We start from the raw sequence: 18,964 nt of genomic DNA, 5'->3' as shown, positions 1-18,964 counted from the left end.
AACGGAACAAAGAAACAAACAAACAAAGTGCTATTCCTCACCCCTTCATTTTAATCCTCTCCGTCCTCAATCTATGCAGAATCGAGACAATAAAGAAAAGAATTCCGTAAAAAGGCGACTTTCATGTCTAGGCCATAACTAGCTTTTTCTTTCAGATAGAAGTTGTCTTTAGGCAATACCATCCACAGTTCTTATCATTCTAAAAACTGAAACAAATGAGTCGATGAAATGTAAAAAGAATGAGTGAGGGAAAGGCCAGGAGAGATACAGATAGTACACTTAAACTTTCGAAACAGATATCAACACAGAAACACTGATGTTCTTCACAAGTGTTGGACCGGGACAGATTTGTCTGATTCTTAGTCACCAGAGCAGTACAAGAGAGTGTAAATGGGCACAGTGCATGTTCTCACCTGTAAGCTGGATTGTGTAGTAGAAGAGTTCACTTCTGCGGTGTGAAAAAATAAGGTTTCTGGCAATTTGCGGGTGCTATCTATAGTGCAACAAAAGTTCTTTCGTTTAATAAAGGGTTGATAACACTGAAACATAAAAATGCAATTTGATTCAAAGAAAATTCTAAAATAAGCTAGATTTTTCAAATCTTCCAAACAGGGAAAAAAATTTGGTAACGTAATAAGTCTCAAGAGAATTAAATGAAAATTCGCCAGAAGGCGAGAGGCTATTACGGTAAATCCCTTAATAATACTCTAATAATGGGGACTTATTTAATTCAGGTACTTTGGGGGGGGGAGGGGGGAGGTGGCTTATTAGAGAGGGCGCTTATTGATTAAGCCCGATGTTCACTACCAGGATACAGTGGGATATGATGTACCATATTTATTCAAAAATTGTTCTCATTTTACTTTTTTTCTCAAATTTCGTCCTCGTAAAAGGAAAGGGGGAGGCTTATTAGAGGGGCGTTGCTTATGAGAGGGGGGTTGCTTGATAGAAGATTTAGGGTACTTGAGAGGCTATACTCATCATATTTGTCAGGTGGGGGGGGGGGGGGGCGAGGGGAAAATGTACATTTGGGATCCAGTGCTTAAATTTGCCTTACTCTGGTAAGCATCAGCTCGCGCGTACAGACGTACAAATGTGGTATTTAAGGAGTTTTTGATGCCTTTGTAATTTCTTTTTTTCCACGGTGACTCACCTCTGAATAGGAAAACGAATTTAGCCTATTTCATCTATTTCCATCATCCTATGTAACCCTTTGTTTTGTTTCGCTTTTTTTCCGCAGAGATCTGCAAATGCGTTACAACTTTTTGTTAACCGCTATTTTGAAAGTCTTTATTTCACCTGGACTATTAAACTTCAGAGAAAAAATTCAAGGATGAGGCCGTTGCGAGTACTAATGAAAAACACCCCTTCATAGTGTTTCTTTACATCTTCACCCAGGAAAAGAGATGAGTACCAGCGATATCTAGACGAGATTCTAGCCAGCAATTTTGAGGGCCTAATGTCCTTTATGGGTCTAGATTAGCTTGCTTTCTTTCACTATTTGATCGTCTGAATGATCGAGAGACCTCTTTAGCCTGTATGTTTTGTTTTTTTTTCAATTGGGGTCCTAGGATAATTCCCCGTGTAGTGTATTGCATTACATTGCGTTACATAGCGTTACTACTGTAATGCCATTTCCTATTACTCAATCGCGTTGCAAATCTACTTTCCTAAGTGAAAGTATTGTGAAAATTACGAGATTTGTATGGTAAATGTACTATCTTGATTACTGAATAAAAGACATATGAATTAGAGCTCTTGACCTATGATTACTCTACACCCCTTCCCCATCTGTCTTTTGTAAATTATGTCGACCTATCGATATAATTATGAGCTAAAAAGATCTACTGCCTTTGAAAAGTGTTTGGAAGAAAAATAACGTCAGCACAATTAACGACATTGATTCGAACTTTCATTTTAAAAAAGAAACAGTATTACATGTTTTAATGTTTTAAAAATGAAAGATGAATCTGTTCTTATGATTGTTAACGATTTCAAAGTAAACTGCAGAAAACCTCACGGCTGTAGCAAGACATCTGGATCATAGTAAACGCTGTACTGTCTTCTGGCACTTTAGGTTAAGTTCAGTGAAAAAATTCGCCACAAGTAATTTTACTCACTGCTTGGTTCTTCGTGCCTTCAAGGCAGTTTGCACGACTCCACGCACGGTTAAAAATTAGATTAAACGGCTAAAAACTTACTGCATTGCTCGTTTGAATTTGGAAAGTCCGTCTTAATTTCCAAATTTGCAAATTTTTGAAAAATACCCACTCGACTGAAATTCCATTTTTGGGGAATGCCTATACGTATTGTTGTATAGAATATACTAAATTAATCCAGTGTTATAGGTAACGTAAATCAAAAGGTTTATGAGAGGTTATTAAAATTTCCTTCGGATTGTTTGTAAACTCACAAAGACTACATTTTAAACACCTTCATCTTCTTCTTTTACTTTTCTGAAGGCGCGCGGAAACAAATGTTCGGCATTTTCCGCCAACTGATCCCTACGATGCCGATGAAGCGGACGGGGGATCTGAGTCCCTTCCAGATTTAGTTTGGTGACTTTACATGATGCTGTTTTTATTGCCTGACGTAGAGAGACAATACCGGCATCGGTGATCATCCGATGAGATCATCCGTCAGATCAAGTGTGGTGATTTTACAAGATGCTGTCTTTAATGCTTGACATAGACTGACAACACCGGCATCGGTGATCTGATTTCCACGCAGATAAAGTGTGGTGAGTTTACATGTTGGTGTCTGTAATGCTTGACATAGACTGACAACACCGGCATCGGTGATCTGATTTCCACGCAGATTAAGTGTGGTGAGTTTACATGTTGGTGTCTGTAATGCTTGACATAGACTGACAACACCGGCATCGGTGATCTGATTTCCACGCAGATTAAGTGTGGTGAGTTTACATGTTGGTGTCTGTAATGCTTGACATAAACTGACAACACCAGCATCGGTGAAATGAATTCTTCTCAGAGACAGGATGGCTATTTCAGTGAGAGGCAGTAGTTTCCTTATGGTGTCACTACATTCTTGATTCCACCTACGATTACTAAGGATCACCAAACTTACAATGGGGCAGTGTTTCTTTGTTAGCGCTCTTAGGATTCGTCTGAATCCAGTTTCTGTAAATAAAGGCCTGTCAATACGTAAGCGATTCGACTTGGACGGTATACTCGACTGCTGATAAGGAAGTGGATTCTTTCTACTGGATTCGTCTTCATTAACTGCACTCAGAACTTCTAACAAAAAAGACAAAGCAATGCAGTCTACATCAGACAAGGCATTAAATGCAAATCCGTCCTCAACATTACAAAATTGATTGTAATGTATCTTTACAATATGTTGTGCAAACTCTAAATCTTGATACTCAGTAAGACATTTCATTCGCAGCAGTTTCCCAGTGGGAACATGCCAAAATATCTGAATTAGTCTATAAAGCAATTCTTCCATGAAGGCACTGTCCTTTTGCTTTGATAAAATGCCGGACATAAACTGAAATACCATCTCTGTGACATCTCTTCTTGGGGGAATGTCTTTTCTCTTCACGAACCAACGAGCTGCTAAGTATTCCTGGAGGGTTAGGTGGGTGAAACAAAAATATTTTGTCGTTTCTGAAAAAGATTTCCTAAACTGAGGACCGCAATGGAGAAGACCGCTTGCTCTCAGCCTTTCAATTTCTTCTGAAGTAAACCTTTTCATTTCTTCAACAGTGAAGAGAAACTTTTTTTCTTGGAGGAATTGAGCCGCCAACTCTGATAACTTTTCAAGAGTATCTTCAGGGGAAGTTGAAGCCTTCTTGTGATGTTTTCTTAAAAACATGTTAATCACTTCAAAATAAATGTCACTTGAGTTGACTGGAAGAGCATCAGTGTTTGTAGAGTTCTCCAGAATATACTCAAAGTATGAGCACATCAGAAAACAGAGAACTGGAATGTGGGCAAAGCTGACTAGATTTTCATTCTTTGTAATGTGATCCATCACAGCATTCTTCATTTCTTCGTTTTCTCTAAAATACTTTCCAACATACTCCTTCACCTGCTGCGCGGAAAACCCTGTAATTTCGACGTATCGATCAAAGTTGATTTGACCAATTTCAATTTTGTCGGACTCGTCGGGTCTTGACGTTATCAGAACACTTGAGCCTCTCAAGAGCTTTCCTTTGATTAGCTTGGCACACAGGGCTGCTACTGGCATTTCTTCATGAGGGTTATTTGGGTACTGGTCATCCAAGTCACTAGCGATGAAATCTTGTTGTGAATACTCATCATACCCATCAATGATAATCAAGACTTCTTCAGGATGATCAACCATGTACTCAAATAAAGTTTCATCGATACTTGAGTGGACATCTAACATTGATGATTGGTTAAGGATTTCTCGCAGCGAAACGTGGTCCTTTCCCAGTAAATTCAATTGGCGGAAAGTCAACAGGTATGTGAACTTAAAATTAGGGATGCGAGGACTTGTTTGAGATTGAAACAATTTGTCGTCAGCCCAATCTCGAATCAACTTTTGGCAAAAGAGTGTTTTACCAATCCCTGCCTTCCCGGTGACAAGAACAAATTTGGGATTCGTTTCTTCGTCTGTATTGGTATTAGAAAGAAACATTTCTCGAGGATGTTTTATTGGCTTTCTACTCACATGACCGTACCGGCGGAGGTATTCCTCTCTTTCCGTGTCAAGGTCTTCAACTGGCTTCCGTCCGTGTTGCATGAGAATACTTGTGAAGATGTCACCCGTTTTCACCCTAGGCTTGGTATGGGTAGTAAGACGGTGAAATTCAGTTTGACTTTTGATTGATGCTTTCAGATCATTTGTGTACGCCTCTACAGCTAAAAACGGAAAACCGTATCAATAGCATTAGAAATGCTGAAGATGTTATTCATAAACAGATATCGGTATATTTGTTCATGTTATAATCCTGAAATGTCCCAGGACGGATCCAAACCCTGATTTAAGGAGGTAAGAAAGTGAACGTTGCTACTTACTTCATCAATTGAATGTCGTTGTGTGATTTAATTTTTTGAATGCATCATGATTGGAAAGACAGCTATACTAACTTATTAGCAGTGGTCACTGACAACAAACTTAAATGAAAAGAGCAATTGGACAAGGTGCATAGGTCATTCTATTTTCCTACTTCTTTTAAATGATAAAGAAGCATAAGGATTATTATGGTGAAGTGATCTACACTTCTAGGCTCCAATATATCATATGAAAGATCCAATCAAAATGCATTTATGATAAAGGTTATTGGATAAAAAATCATATCAATATAATCACTCATGAAATCATGTTTGCCTGTTAGCTGTATCAGAAACTTATGTCTCTTTATAATAAATTTTTCCGGCTTCCTCACTATTCTCTGTCTCACAAGGACAACGCTGAGGGAGGGGCTAAGTGGGCCACGCAGAGGGAGGGGCTATGTGGACAACGCAGAGGGAGGGGCTAACTGGACCACGCAGAGGGAAGGGCTAAGTGGGTGTCCCTCTCTTAAATTTATCATGTTTTTTTTTTAAAAAAAAGGTCATGAATTGGAACGGGTTTCCTTGACTTTGTGTTCATGATACTGCAAAGTAGTGGTCTGCGGAGCTACGACAGAAACAAGTTACCTCAATAATTACCTTCAGGTCCTATTTTCTTTACACTCTTGTCATCTTTTTTACTAATTTTTTCTTCGATTGCATCCAATCTTTCCTTGATGCTTTTCTCATCCATCACCCACTCTTTAAGAAGCTCTTTGTAGTATTCTACGAAATCAGGGTCGATGCATTCCTTTTTCAGATCATCGATTGCACTTTGGTAACCTGGCCCTCCCAGTCTCACCAGTGCGTCTTGTATGTCCTGCCAGTACTGATTGAACGTTTTTTCATCAACTGAAGCCTCGCTTGCATGACCATAAACGGTGTTTCTGTAGCTCTTGATGCGTACAATATCTGCCTCAGGGGTTGTGTCCGCTGCAGGAGGAAGTGTATCCCAGCCGGTAAGTGGTGGAACAAGACCACAAATGTTTCTCAGCAGAACCGTAAGAAGCGTGATGTCGAAGTCTCTTGATGAGACTGAGGATTTGATGGCAGGATACAGTTTGCCCCACTGGGAAGGATTAATGACTTTTTTGTTTCGGAGCGACTTTAAAGCAGAATGAATCGAAGGACTTAACAAAACCTTGTCCAGGTTTCCTGGTGGACGCTTCTTGTCAAAAGTCTCTCTCAGGACATGTGAGCCGACATCTACCAGAAGTCTGCATAACCGGGCGTAATTAGTTGTCTCCTTTGTGGAACGAAACGATGGTGCCGGTGCAGAAGCCATGTAGAATCGTTCCTATAATGATGAGAGATATAAACCCGTCACATCACTAACAACTTTTAAAAGTAGCTATGAATCAGGAGTAATCAGTTCTATTTTGTATAAAGAACGGCCTTGCTATTACAATCTAAATATTCTTATCTTGAGCGAGTTCCATGATTTTCTTTTTGGGTCAGGAGTTTTTGCAGTAAGCGACTAGCGTTCTGTCTGAATTAAATAAACATTGAATTGAGGCGCTTCTTAATTTGACATGCAGTCTTTTTTCGTTTCCCCTCCTTTTTCACAATGAACGAGAAGCGTGCACTGGGCTAGAGTTAGGTCCATGTAGGGTCTGAAAGGCAGCAATTTGAGACTCCCATTAAGAAATTTCACCTGCCGTACAGGGTGAAACGAAATGGAAAAGAATGCTTCGCGGACTATGCACGTCTTAAACTGTCAATAATGAACTTCCTTGACTGTTTGTGTTTGGCCTACAGAACTCTTCTATGGAAAGCGCAAGGCAAGTGCGAAGGGCGAGACACGTGCGAGAGGAGAAGCGAATAAAACCAATTTATTATCCAATTGTACTTCGTAGAGCACAAATAACGCGCGAGACGAGTACAAATATCATGCGATATTATTTTGTACTCCAGAAATATCCACGAAATTCGCCCTCACTGAAATAACAATTTAGCGTGTTGGATAATAAATCTCTTATTAGACGTTTTGTTGCGTATTAGCACTAAGTATTTTTACTCGTCTTTGTATTTTGACTCGCCCTACGGGCTCGTCAAAATACAGCACAATTCGTAAAAATACTCAGCGATACCACACAGCATGTATACTCGCGTTATTAAATTTGCCCTATTCTTCTCGCGCGTGTCTCACCTCTCTCGCACGTCTCGTGCTTGCTTCCGCTCGCCAGAACACCGTCAAAATGTCCGATCGTGTTTACACACAAGTCTACAGTCTCAAGCTTCCCAGTTAGGGCTGAAAAATATCTGATTAAAAAAAAAACATTGGTTGAAAAGTTGAAGCCATATATCGAATCTCTATTTTGTGTTTGGTATCTAACTACAGGAAAATTGTGAGATGAATATTACCACAGCATCTCACTGTTTCGACTACACCACACGTTAAAATCTTGAATATTTACAGTTTTCCATTCTTAATTAATAAATCAAACGTGGGAAATTGTTAATACTCGACGAAATCAAGCGACTGCCTTCGTTCACTTTCGACAAAGTAGTTTAATCTTGAAAGGTGGTGTTTAGTATCTAGTTGTTGCATACAGTTTAGATTTAACGCAAGGCCATTGCGTTACTTACAATCGCTAGAGTTTTTCTACTTTACAAACCGAGTTCAAAGTCTTGAAAATTAATTCAGCTTATGCAGAAAAGAAGCGATTAGAAGTAGGGATAGTAATCAGAGCGATCAAACTCCCGAAATGACGTGTTAGTTAAGAAATAATCACGACATACCTCAAAATGACTGACAGACACACCACTCGCTCGTCAGGCGTTCGCTGTGCTATTTTCTCAGATACGTTCCGCAACAAGAATACAGTCACGACCAACTGAGGCCTCGTCGAGACTATGCCGGATAAATTTGAAAACGCAACTTTAGGTGCAAAAACGGAACAAAAGTTTTCCGTTCACATATGAAGACGGATAATATCTTCTGCGCCCACACTACAGCGTTTTATCAGAGGCACAACTGCTTTATCTCGCTTTGAGCATTCTCCAGTAAGCAGAACATTGAGCCCGCGATAGGTCCCTCTACCGCCAACTGTTCACGAGGATTTCGTTGCGTTTTCCTTGCTTCGTTCAAACTTGAGATGTCACGGCGTAAAAAGCAAACAACTAATGCCAGAGATAAGACAGATTACTTCTCTTGGTCCGATGACGAAGTGGAATTGTTGCTTAGTTCTACAATGGAGTAGAAAACATCGAAGGAAATGGAGAACATCGATTGGGAGTCTTGTCAAAGCAAATACCAGGACATTCACGACAAGTTTGTAGAACATTATCCGACCCCTGAAGAAGCAAAGGCATTAGGAAAAGAATATCCACATTCAAGAACTCAAATGACGAAGGCGATTCTAACATCCAAGTTGAAAACAATCAGACAAAAGTATCGTTTAGCTGTCGACGATGGTAGACGAAGTGGCCATGGCAGAGTAGTTCTACTCTTCTTTGAGTTGTGTGAACAGATATGGGGTGGTTCTCCTGCATCTACTACCATATCATCTGGTATTGAGACAACAGAACTTTCAGAAATGTCTACTGATTCTGAAGAAATCAGTCGCTCTAGTAGTAGTAGTACTCCAGATTGCCCGATAAGTTCCATCTCTACTGATAACATCGAAGACAATTCTCAAAGTCAAGACATAGAAGAGATATTACCTTCCACTGTGGTACAAGAAAGAAGGAGTTTGCTTAATTCAAAACTGGCTGGTCATAAAACATGAAAAGCTTAAACGCTAACTTCCAAATGACAGCCAGTTGGTGACTTGTGCTCAAGAGGAACTGAAAATAAAAAAGCAAATGCTAGAAAGGATGCAAGTCACAGACAAGCAGTATGCTGAGTATATGAACAAGATGTTTGCCAACATGGAAAGATTGACCAACTCAATCGCTGATGGCTTTGGCTTATTGAGACAAATAATGCTGCCTCAAGAGAGATTTCCCCCACCACAAGCTCATTACTGCCATGAAAGTCAGCCTAGTGCCTTTATGCCATCTGCACCTGTGTCTCATCAAATGGACAGACCAAACTCTGGACAATATTCGTTCACCAATCATTTATTTTCTGATGAAAAATGAAAATCATTTTAAAGTGTTAGCTATGTTAGACATTTTACACACTTAATTAGTATAAAGTATATTATTATTATTTTTATTGAGATTACATAAATCAACAAAAAGTGTATGCAAAACCTGCAGATACATTGATACAAAATTTTATACAAAATACAAGTTTTATACAAGCTGATCACAATGAAAAAAATTGTTGCTTCTTGTTAATGTTCTTGAATTTCTATTTGAGTTCTGAGTAGGTTGAGTTATGGGCTGAGTTATAAATACCCTTTGCAGTTTGCAGTCATCGCAGTGGCAATACAATGCTTGAATAGCAAATAAATTTTGTCTAAGATCCTATGGGAAAGGTTCCAATGGTAGGCAAACAAGCTTTGGATATGACTGCATTTTTACCGATTTCTAATGTCCTTTGAGATCTTGTATTAATTTCTTAAAATAAATAAAATAAGATGGTTTAATAAGTGACTGCATCACGGAAAGGGCCACTTGTAAATGTCGATGCAAGATGTTATTACATAAACTGATAACAATGCAAAAATATATTTAGTAATTCTTGTTAATGTTCTTGTGCATGATTGTAAAATATTGCAGTTTTATAATGACTAAAATAAAAGATTGGAATACAACAATATAATGGTCTATTGACAATAAGAATATAATTGATCTCTTTACAGTATCATTTACATGTTGTTTCATTAACATTGAAATTAATTGAGCAAAAGTGAAATAAATACTCCATGAAAAAGTAATTACCATACAGTTGTGTATATTTCAAGCAGTAAAATAATTATCATTAATACTCCTTGACTGAGTGTGGTTGTATGTAATCTGCATGGCTATTTATTTGTTCATTGTGTCACAACTTATTATGGATGAAAGAACCTGGTGTGCTATCATAGTCAATTGCTGCAGAGTCTTTGTCTTCACTGATTGTTTTATTGTTGTGTTCACAAAAGTTATGTAGTATAAAACATGCATAAATTACATAGGGGAGATATCTAGGTTTATGTCCATAGCCCTCCTTAGTGCTCCAAAACGAGCTTTCAGCCGACCAAATGAACACTTGATGACCATTCTTGCCTGGCATAGCCTCAGTCCAAATTATTGCTCTTGAACTGTTTTGCCACCATTGGAGTATTCCTTCATAACATATGGCATTAATAACAATTAGGGCATGGCTGCGATTTTTTAGGCGTGGTTACAGAGCCCTTGTAAAATCTCCTGTTGTAAAACAAATATGGCGGCGAATGCCTGACAAAAATATGTCGTCGTAGTGTTGTTTCCAGCTATGGCCGGTTTACACAGGGGCTCTTTTCCGTGGAAGATTCAGTAATCGTGGGTTTTTACAGTTATTTTGGTGTCGAGCAATCAGGAATCATTTATCTCCCGTTTTTACAAAATACGTACTTTGGAAGAGAACGCGGAAGGCGAGGTAAGCTACTGTTAACATAATTATTAGCGATAAACTTAGCGGTTTGTCTTTATTCTCCAAGAACTGTGGATATTTAAAAAAGAAAAAGTATGATCCGTTTCAACATTGCATGCCCTTTTGTTAAACTTACAACTCACACTATATACTTACCTCCCCCTCGATTTTCTCGCACGTGAAGATCAACAAGACAAGAATTTTTGTGGTGGTGGGGCACGAGTTTTACTTAGGTTTAATCCTTTTGATGTCTACTAAAGCGAGCTTTGTCTTAAAAGAGTACTGCTTTATAATTCTTTATGTCAAATGTCCTGCCACGGGCCGGCAGCTCTTTGCTAGCAAATGACCCACTGCGGGTACCTTACATAATTGTACAACTTGACAATTGCCCGGGGGGATGAGCAGGCTTGGAATTTACAGAGCCATTAAGTTTTGAAATTGTTGCTATTTGCTGGAATAAATGGTTGATATTGAAACTAAATTACCGATATATGTACTTCATGTTACAGTTGAGACAAAGTCTAATATATTAGACTTGTAAGATATTTAACATGAAAATTTTATTAAAGTGCTACTGAAACGAAATTTTCGTATCTGAAATATTTGCTCTAACCTGTAGTTTTGAATATGCTGATCATCATGAGATAATTTGCTTTGGCCAAAAAGAAGCGAAAGATATCTTTTTTAACTGTTCAAATCAAAAATTTAACACAAAACCATGTCCGCGCCCTGGTATCGAGCGAAATGGATTGATGACGTCACTGGTTGTGTTCACTCCGATAGCGTGGTTTATTTCACTCACTGTTGGTTTGTATTCGGGGGCGAAGGAGATGACAGACATTGAAGTTTTGTCAAGTGAATCTTCTGAATGAAGCGAAGTTGTCTCCAGTAGCGAAGAGGAAGATGGTGGCGTAAAATGGGGTTGACAGGCCTACACGACTCCCAAGCGTGTGTTTAGAGTAGCCTATTCAAAGTTTAGCCCTCACGAGTATGTCTTTGAGCGACCGCCCTCTTTTGTAAGATACGAGCGGCGGATTTTTGTATAGTTCGCTCAGTAGTGGTTGTGTTTCTATTAAATGCCAGTTTTTCATGAGAATTTGCTTTATGTGTGGCACTGAGTACGCACATCAGGGATTGCGTCTTTTTCGAATCGTTTGCTTTTGTAGATGTACAGCTATTTTTTTGACTGTCTCGATCGTTAAGTTGTCTGGATTGCTTTCAGCTTGCGCCACGCGCGCTGCAGGGGTTTCATTAAGGGCCAGGCACCGGGAAAATTGACCGGTTGTGAGGACGGCTTTGCCCACCTGATTTGACCATCTTGAGGAAAGTTTGTCTTATAAAGAACTCCAGTTCAAAGAGTTTTGCCCGCCTGTGAAAACCAGTTGCCCTCCTGCAGAAAACATTAACCCATTAATGTCCAGTGCGCCCGTATGCGCCCATGGGGACCTACACCCTTTCTACGCCCTGTGACGTCATCAATTTTAACTCTGGAGCACCAATTTGAGCATGTACTTGAACGGGTTGAAAATATCTTGCAGACGATACCAGAATGAGCGCAATTGAGTGGAGGAGATTGGAGAAATAGCCAAAAAACCGTGTCACTTTGACTGGAAAATCTGCACGAAGATCGTGTTTCACTACCCACCTACCTTTCCGAGCATGTGCTTTGAAAATAATGAGTAGTTTCTGAAAAATCTCTACACCAAAATGAAGCCTACTCAATTTCCAGCAAGTGAGGAGAAACTTTAGGCAAGGAGAGGGGAAAAAAAGGGTAGGAGAAAGAGAGAAAAGTAGAAGTCGTAAGTGGGGCGTGACTTTTCAACCCAAAAGCTATGTCCAAATTTTGCTCTCTGCGCGTGCCCGAGATTTTCAGGCCGCCATTTTGCATTTGGATCGAAAGGCCGTTGAGTGCACGAGCTGTCAAGTGGTTTTTGGTAAGTTCGAGCTTTTAAAACCCCAACAGTGACCCGAAATCTGCTGGACTAGCTTCAAAACACAGTTTTCCACAAAAGCTGCGGCCATTAATGGGTTAATGAAACCCCTGGCGCTGATTCGATCGTACTACAGTTCTTAGTGTTCAGTGTTCCAGCCGTTTTGGCTCGTTTTCTTTTCTTTATTTCGGTATTAAAACGACCGATTTCATGTTCATAGAAGCATATGATCGCCTTTATTGTTTCTTGCTCCTCATTGTTAAGGATTTGCTTTATCTCATTTTATAAATCCTTGTCTGCTGTTATTTTGGCCCTCGCCCTATATTGTAGGGATTCTGGGCATGTTCTGCTAGGGATTTGGTACAGAGGGATTTGTTTATTATCCTCAGACTTGCCGAGTAGATCATCTTCAGTGGCGGTGTCGTATGAGGCTTCCATGTTTTCTTCATTCTCTGAATGGCATTGCTTTGGCCCGGGCGTTTAGTAGCCCATCTGCCATTATAATGTCTTTCGAAATTTTTCAGTAGATGGTCAGGCAAAACCGCGGTTTCGATCCTATTCTTTTGGATCTCGTCAGTTGCCGATTAACTAAATAGACTGGTAGAGATTCGTTCTCGGTATCAGTCGGGAGTTTTGCTCCCTATCCAGGCAAACCTCTCGCAGATAGCCAAGATGCCGATGTGGCCGCCGATGAATAAGACGAGGATGGCAGTTTGCCCGAAATCCTCTTTTTTGGCCTCCCAACATGCAAGCCACACTCCATGCTTTTACCCTTCTTTCACAGAGTTACACAACCAGTGACGTCACAGGGCTGTTTTGGCGGCGCCAAGATGGCCGCCAATTTTGATCTCAGCCGGTCAACTTCGAATGCTTAAAAATGTACTTTCCGGTATACGTTGGCCAAGGAAAAGTACACAGCGTTTGCAAATAACGTTCAAACTCCACTATATTGCAAAAATCTCGGATATGAAAATTACGTTTCAGTAGCACTTTAAAGGACTATTTTTAAATACTTGTAGATAAGAAGTGGATTGATAAACTTTTCTTGTGATAGTGTTATATACAGTGCGTGTCATGTCTATGCCATACATGCAAGCCTATGTTTGTACAGTGTATGTAAAAGCCAGCCTATACAAATTATTTTAGTTGACATGAATCAGTACAAATGAACAGTGACTCCCCAATATATAAGAAGCTCATCACATAAAATTATTTTCTTGTAGACAGAGTATTGTTTCTTGTCTTTTTTAACATCAGTCAAACTCGGCTCATGGAAGTCATGCTTAAGACAGTATTCCCTCTCCCAGGTGTTATGTTCTTTCTTTAATGATGTACGGTGTTGTCAATATCTTTGTCTGCATTCCTGAAAGGAGGTTTTGGTACTTCTCATTGTAAAAATGACTTGTTGGGTGACATTTCTGATCTTCTCTTGCTTTATCCAAGCAGAAGACATCATCTGTCTCTCCCAAAATTGTTGCAATGTTTTTGCAAAGCTTTGTGGCAAGTTGCTTACTGGATTGTTGAAATTTATCACTTGAATTTCTGTGGTGTTCTTTTTGAAGTTGTTCTTTGAATTCAGGGGTAGTTGCAATGGTAGTATCATTTCTTGATGAACATTTTGGAGCTTAGAACTGCTTTTCCCGAGAGGCTGGTATTCGTCTGTAGTGGAAAGTGAAGAGACATTTGTGATCTGGAGCCCCTGATTATCTGCACCATCATCTTCATCTGCAGAATCATAACAGATACTAGGTTCCTCATTCAAAACATGAAAGGTTCCATTCTCCATTGCAGTTAATTCCACACTCTCTGCTTGCTCTTCAGTATCTTCATCCCAGTGTTCAAGTTCAGATTGTTCATTGCTTGTAGATGGCATGGGGTTGTCTGCAGTTTCATTTTCTTCATCATCACTGTCTTTGCTGTCATCATCCAGAAAGTTTGTGTGGATCACTTGAACACAGTCACCATTATCTCCATACAACCTGAAGACTCCATGAGGATTTGTGATTGCTTCATTGGCCAGGCAGATTTCTCAACATTGCTTGAGGTGTTGTTCTTCTAATGCCAGGCTGCTTGACCTGAAATGGTGGAGAGATGGGCCTTGAGGTCTGAAATCAAGCTCATCTGGACCATCCCGAAACTCCACTCCGCAGGCAATTTGCTGCCACCAAACACCTTCACCGCAGATAAGGAAATCGCTTATGCTCTGGAGGTGAGCCTGATATTCTTTAGGATTTCTCACAATATACCGATTTGGTATGATTGAGTTGGGAAATGGTAGTAATGCCTTATAATATTTTGAAATTTGGGACTCTTGGGCTTTCACCGCATTTCCCTGCCTGGTTTCTGCCATCTGTTGTTCAGCTTGAAGGCGGACAAGACTAGGTGTGATGACATCACCAGGTCTTCTGTTTGTTAACTTTGTGATGCCTTGCAGAGTGTTGAAACGCCTCTCTTCTTCCTCTGTGTTGGCTGACTTGCCTGAAATTATTCTGTTTTGTTTAGCAGCATGTGCTGTAAGGGAATGCCAGTACCTTCCGTAAAACTTGCGGGTGGTCAGGATTTCAGGTTGGCCAATGACTTCTTTACAAAGCATGGCATGCAAAAATGCTGTGTTGTGCAAACGTAGCACAAGTCTTGGTGAACGAGACTGAGCAGACAGATAAAGGAGCCTACTTAGCTCAGTCAGGGAATCCAGCAAGAACTGCACTTTGATTCTGATTTTCCCTACAAAGCAATGATATGATGTTTATAATTATAAGATTATAATTTATAATATATTATCATCAAGTTTGAATGATTTATTTTAGAAATCAGTGCCATAGACATGTATGGTACTTTAGTATTTACTTTAAGTCCTGATGCTTTACCCACATACAAATAAAGTGAAATGAATAAATAAATAATTAAATAAATAAATAAATGGTACATGCAAGCTAAAATAGGCATCATGATTACTTAGGTCAGAATTACTGTTGAGAATTAACACAATCTTAACAATTATGCAGAAAACTGTATAAATATACTTTATGAAAATTGTATTTTTATATTTTATGGAGGTCGAGACTGCGCTTTTTCTAGTTACATGACTGTACAATTTGCTGTCAGCTTTTGTAAGAGAACCTTTAAATTTGCTGACAGCTCGGGTAGAATCTTGAGATCTGACTGGGGAAATAAAATTTTTCAAAGTTAAAGTATGTGTGCAGAGTTAATTAAGATCAGGGATATTAAGTATTAATTGACCTTACCTCTCAGATACTGAGCCACGACGACAGCTGCTAGGCGATAATCACAGCCACGGAGTTTCTCTTTACACATTACAGATATGCCCTTTCACATCATGAAGAGGTTCTGTAGGTAAGGCTTCATAGCTTCCTGTAAAGTAACCATAAAAGTTAACATTTCGTGTGTATACTTGTACATTTTAATTTGACTGCAGGACCCATGACTTAGTTCATAATTGTTTGTGTATTTTCATCAATTCATGTGTCTAGTGTGTGCTATTGCAGAGCTTGAAACAGTTTTACTGCACGCATTTTAAGTGTGTCAGGGTATAAATCTGTACTGCTTAGTACCCTTGCATTTACTAACAAAAATATTGATTTCCTAGATCTTATCATTTAAATGTTAATGCTACATGTAATTAAACATCACTAAATGTAGTGAAACAGACCAAGGGATTTTCTCCAAATTTCATTCTTATAGTCTGACTGTGGTAGCATTTCTTTTATGTAGCAAAAACTCAAATTAATACCCAAATTGATTTCTTCCAGTGTCCTTTCCTGATCAAAGAACATCATTGCTGGCACCCTTTGAATTCCCCCCATTTCCTCTTTCAAGGTCTCTTCAAGATCCTTCTTCTTGCCATCTGTAGGTAGCCCCCTTGCTTGGCATTCCTCTCTTAACCCTTCCAAGCGTAGATTTTTGAAGGGTTTGAGGCCCCCATTTCTCTTCTTTTTGCCTGCAGGCCCTTGAATAACTTTCCTTAAACAATCTGTTAGCGATAAGAAGGGTTTAGAAAGTGAAACTGATAAATACTTCTACTTTCTAGCATCACCACTGCAGCCCAAACAACCAGCATTTCCACCCTTCTGTTCACCACTGTCAAATTCCTGCTGTGGGCCATCACCATGAAAAAGTCTCATGACATCTGTGATTTGAACTCCATATGATGTCACCACTTTGTTTTTCAGGCCTTCCAAACATGCCCTCCTGGTATTTATATATTCTATTTGTTCAGCTCCTGCTGATCCACATCTTGCCAGGATGTAAACTTGTGGCCGTTCTACAAGCGACTGTACATCAACATTTCCTTTTCCTTGGTCTTCCATTTCTTTATTTGTGAAGTAAAGTGCCTCGTCATACACAGCATTCACAGTCAATAACAGATACCTATGGTTTAAAAGGGTCGAGTTGTCTGCCCAGACCATAAGATGTCTTGTCCTCTCAGCACGTTTCAAATAGTTTTTCAAGTCATCCAAAGTTGCAGTTTCAGGGCAATTAGTATGTTCATTTAGTTGTGCAATCCTTTTTTTAACTTGTTCTTTGGTCATAGCAGCATAATCTTCATCGGTTCGGGCATGCATGAGTCCTAACTTTTCATGTTGCTTGAGTGTTCTGTCTCGGATGTCTGGCAGTGGTATTTTTCGACCTGATACTGTGAACAGTTCTGTCTTGATAGTCCCTTCTTTATCAAGGACAACTTTCTTGTATGTTTGGGGTACAATCATTTCCCCAAGAATATACTCTCAACTTTCAATTTTACTCTGCAATTAAAGTGAAATATGTACTTGTTGTGTTGGTCACATGACCTGAAGAGGTAATGACACGTGGAGCGACGAGCGAGGGACGTAGGTTGAATTCGTTTGTTGTTACTTATCTTATAATTATGTGATTAAAGAGACGTAGTTACGGACAGAATACAACAGTAATATAATTATGTAATATATTCTTCATTCATTGACTTTCTTAACAGCTGTATATAAGCCTTTGGCATGGCTAATCTGTAACCAGCTTGGTTTCCATGCAATGCCATATTTTTCCAAATAATAATGCAGGAATTTTTTTATGATTGAGTTGTTATAAAGGGTTGTATATTGAAAAACCTACAGATGTACGAGGGAAATCAATGATTAGAATTAACAATCATCCCAATATGTACTTAATATGTTTCAATAATCAACAAGGACTGAGCTTGCAATAGGGGTGATAATATTAGAAAAGGCAACTGTTCACTAAATATAATATTCTTGATTCAAATCAGGTTTAAACTATATATAGAAAAGCCATTATGCTAGTTATTTTCATGGATAAAATTGATGTCCCAAATGTTACAAAACACTTCCTACCCTTAATGTTTCCCTTATTTGATCATTTGTGCATGGTAGTGGCATTGATATCTCTCCACACTGCATTCGGTTCAGCCTCCGTCTGGCAGCAGGAGTTTTTTCCCGAAACTGTTTCAATCTGGAGAGTTGTACATTGTTGGTTTCTAAGAACTCTTTCACAACCATGTTCCCCAACTTTGTTTGCTGCATCACTCCTTATTGGCGGGCAAGTTCAGAGTAATTTATCCTTACAGGAAAAAAGAAATCTAGGGATTAGACAAGTTTATGGACAAAAATCAACTTCTTGTTGTAAATGTATACTGCATTGAATTGGTACACTGATTTAAATGCTTAGCCCATTTTTTTTAAATATATATGTTCATATAGAATGTTGAGACTATTAAGAGTCCTTAAGTGTATGTTATAATTTATTAAATCAATAACTGAATTAATTAATTTTCTATTGCTTGTCTGGTTGAGCTCTGCTAATACATAACTTGAATCCATTCTAGCAAAGTAAACTTACAATATTTGAGTCAGTTTGCTAGACATAACGTCTCGTAGTCACGTTCGACGCACTAAAAACTACTATAAAACGAATACAAGAATTGTAAAAACGTGTAAAATGGTATATAAAAAGTCACTTGTAGAAATGTAGCGGAATTCCAAATCGATTTCGATCAATTACGATCCTCATCAGTAGTACTCCGCCATGTTTAAAATACTCATAAATAATAGTTCATATAAGTGACTCTGAAATGTCCACACTTCTTCCAGGCTTCATGTAAGCGGTCATGATGTATCAATCACAGCTCGTGGGATTTGAAAAAAGTTCCATTCGTTCTTGGAGTTCATAAGCGAGTCTTCGTTCACATTATTTATCCTCACTCCTTCAGTTATTTGTCTCAGCATCGCGTCATTGTGATAAACCCCCGTCACATCCATTCGGAACTGCAGTTCCGAATGGATGTGACGGGGGTTTATCACAATGACGCGATGCTGAGACAAATAACTGAAGGAGTGAGGATAAATAATGTGAACGAAGACTCGCTTATGAACTCCAAGAACGAATGGAACTTTTTTCAAATCCCACGAGCTGTGATTGATACATCATGACCGCTTACATGAAGCCTGGAAGAAGTGTGGACATTTCAGAGTCAC

General features: G+C 39.1%; 2 pseudogenes across 2 annotated transcripts; both read right to left on the bottom strand.

Moving 5' to 3' along the window:
- Positions 1–1,262: 1,262 nt before the first annotated feature.
- Positions 1,263–8,002, bottom strand: LOC148721521 (NACHT, LRR and PYD domains-containing protein 12-like; annotated as a pseudogene). The gene is made up of 3 exons (XR_015992359.1): positions 7,785–8,002; positions 5,643–6,339; positions 1,263–4,850 (listed from the first exon to the last, which is right to left on the bottom strand). The product of XR_015992359.1 is annotated as an NACHT, LRR and PYD domains-containing protein 12-like (transcript).
- Positions 8,003–13,437: 5,435 nt separating this feature from the next.
- LOC148721520 (uncharacterized) lies at positions 13,438–17,989 on the bottom strand (annotated as a pseudogene). Its single transcript, XR_015992788.1, has 4 exons — positions 17,818–17,989; positions 16,231–17,223; positions 15,725–15,851; positions 13,438–15,203 (listed from the first exon to the last, which is right to left on the bottom strand). The product of XR_015992788.1 is annotated as an uncharacterized LOC148721520 (transcript).
- Between the last annotated feature and the right edge of the window lie 975 nt (positions 17,990–18,964).

Source organism: Stylophora pistillata, chromosome 10, assembly GCF_964205215.1.
Source record: "Stylophora pistillata chromosome 10, jaStyPist1.2, whole genome shotgun sequence".
NCBI classification, from domain to species: domain Eukaryota; kingdom Metazoa; phylum Cnidaria; class Anthozoa; order Scleractinia; family Pocilloporidae; genus Stylophora; species Stylophora pistillata.
This window is presented reverse-complemented; position numbering and strand designations above follow the sequence as displayed.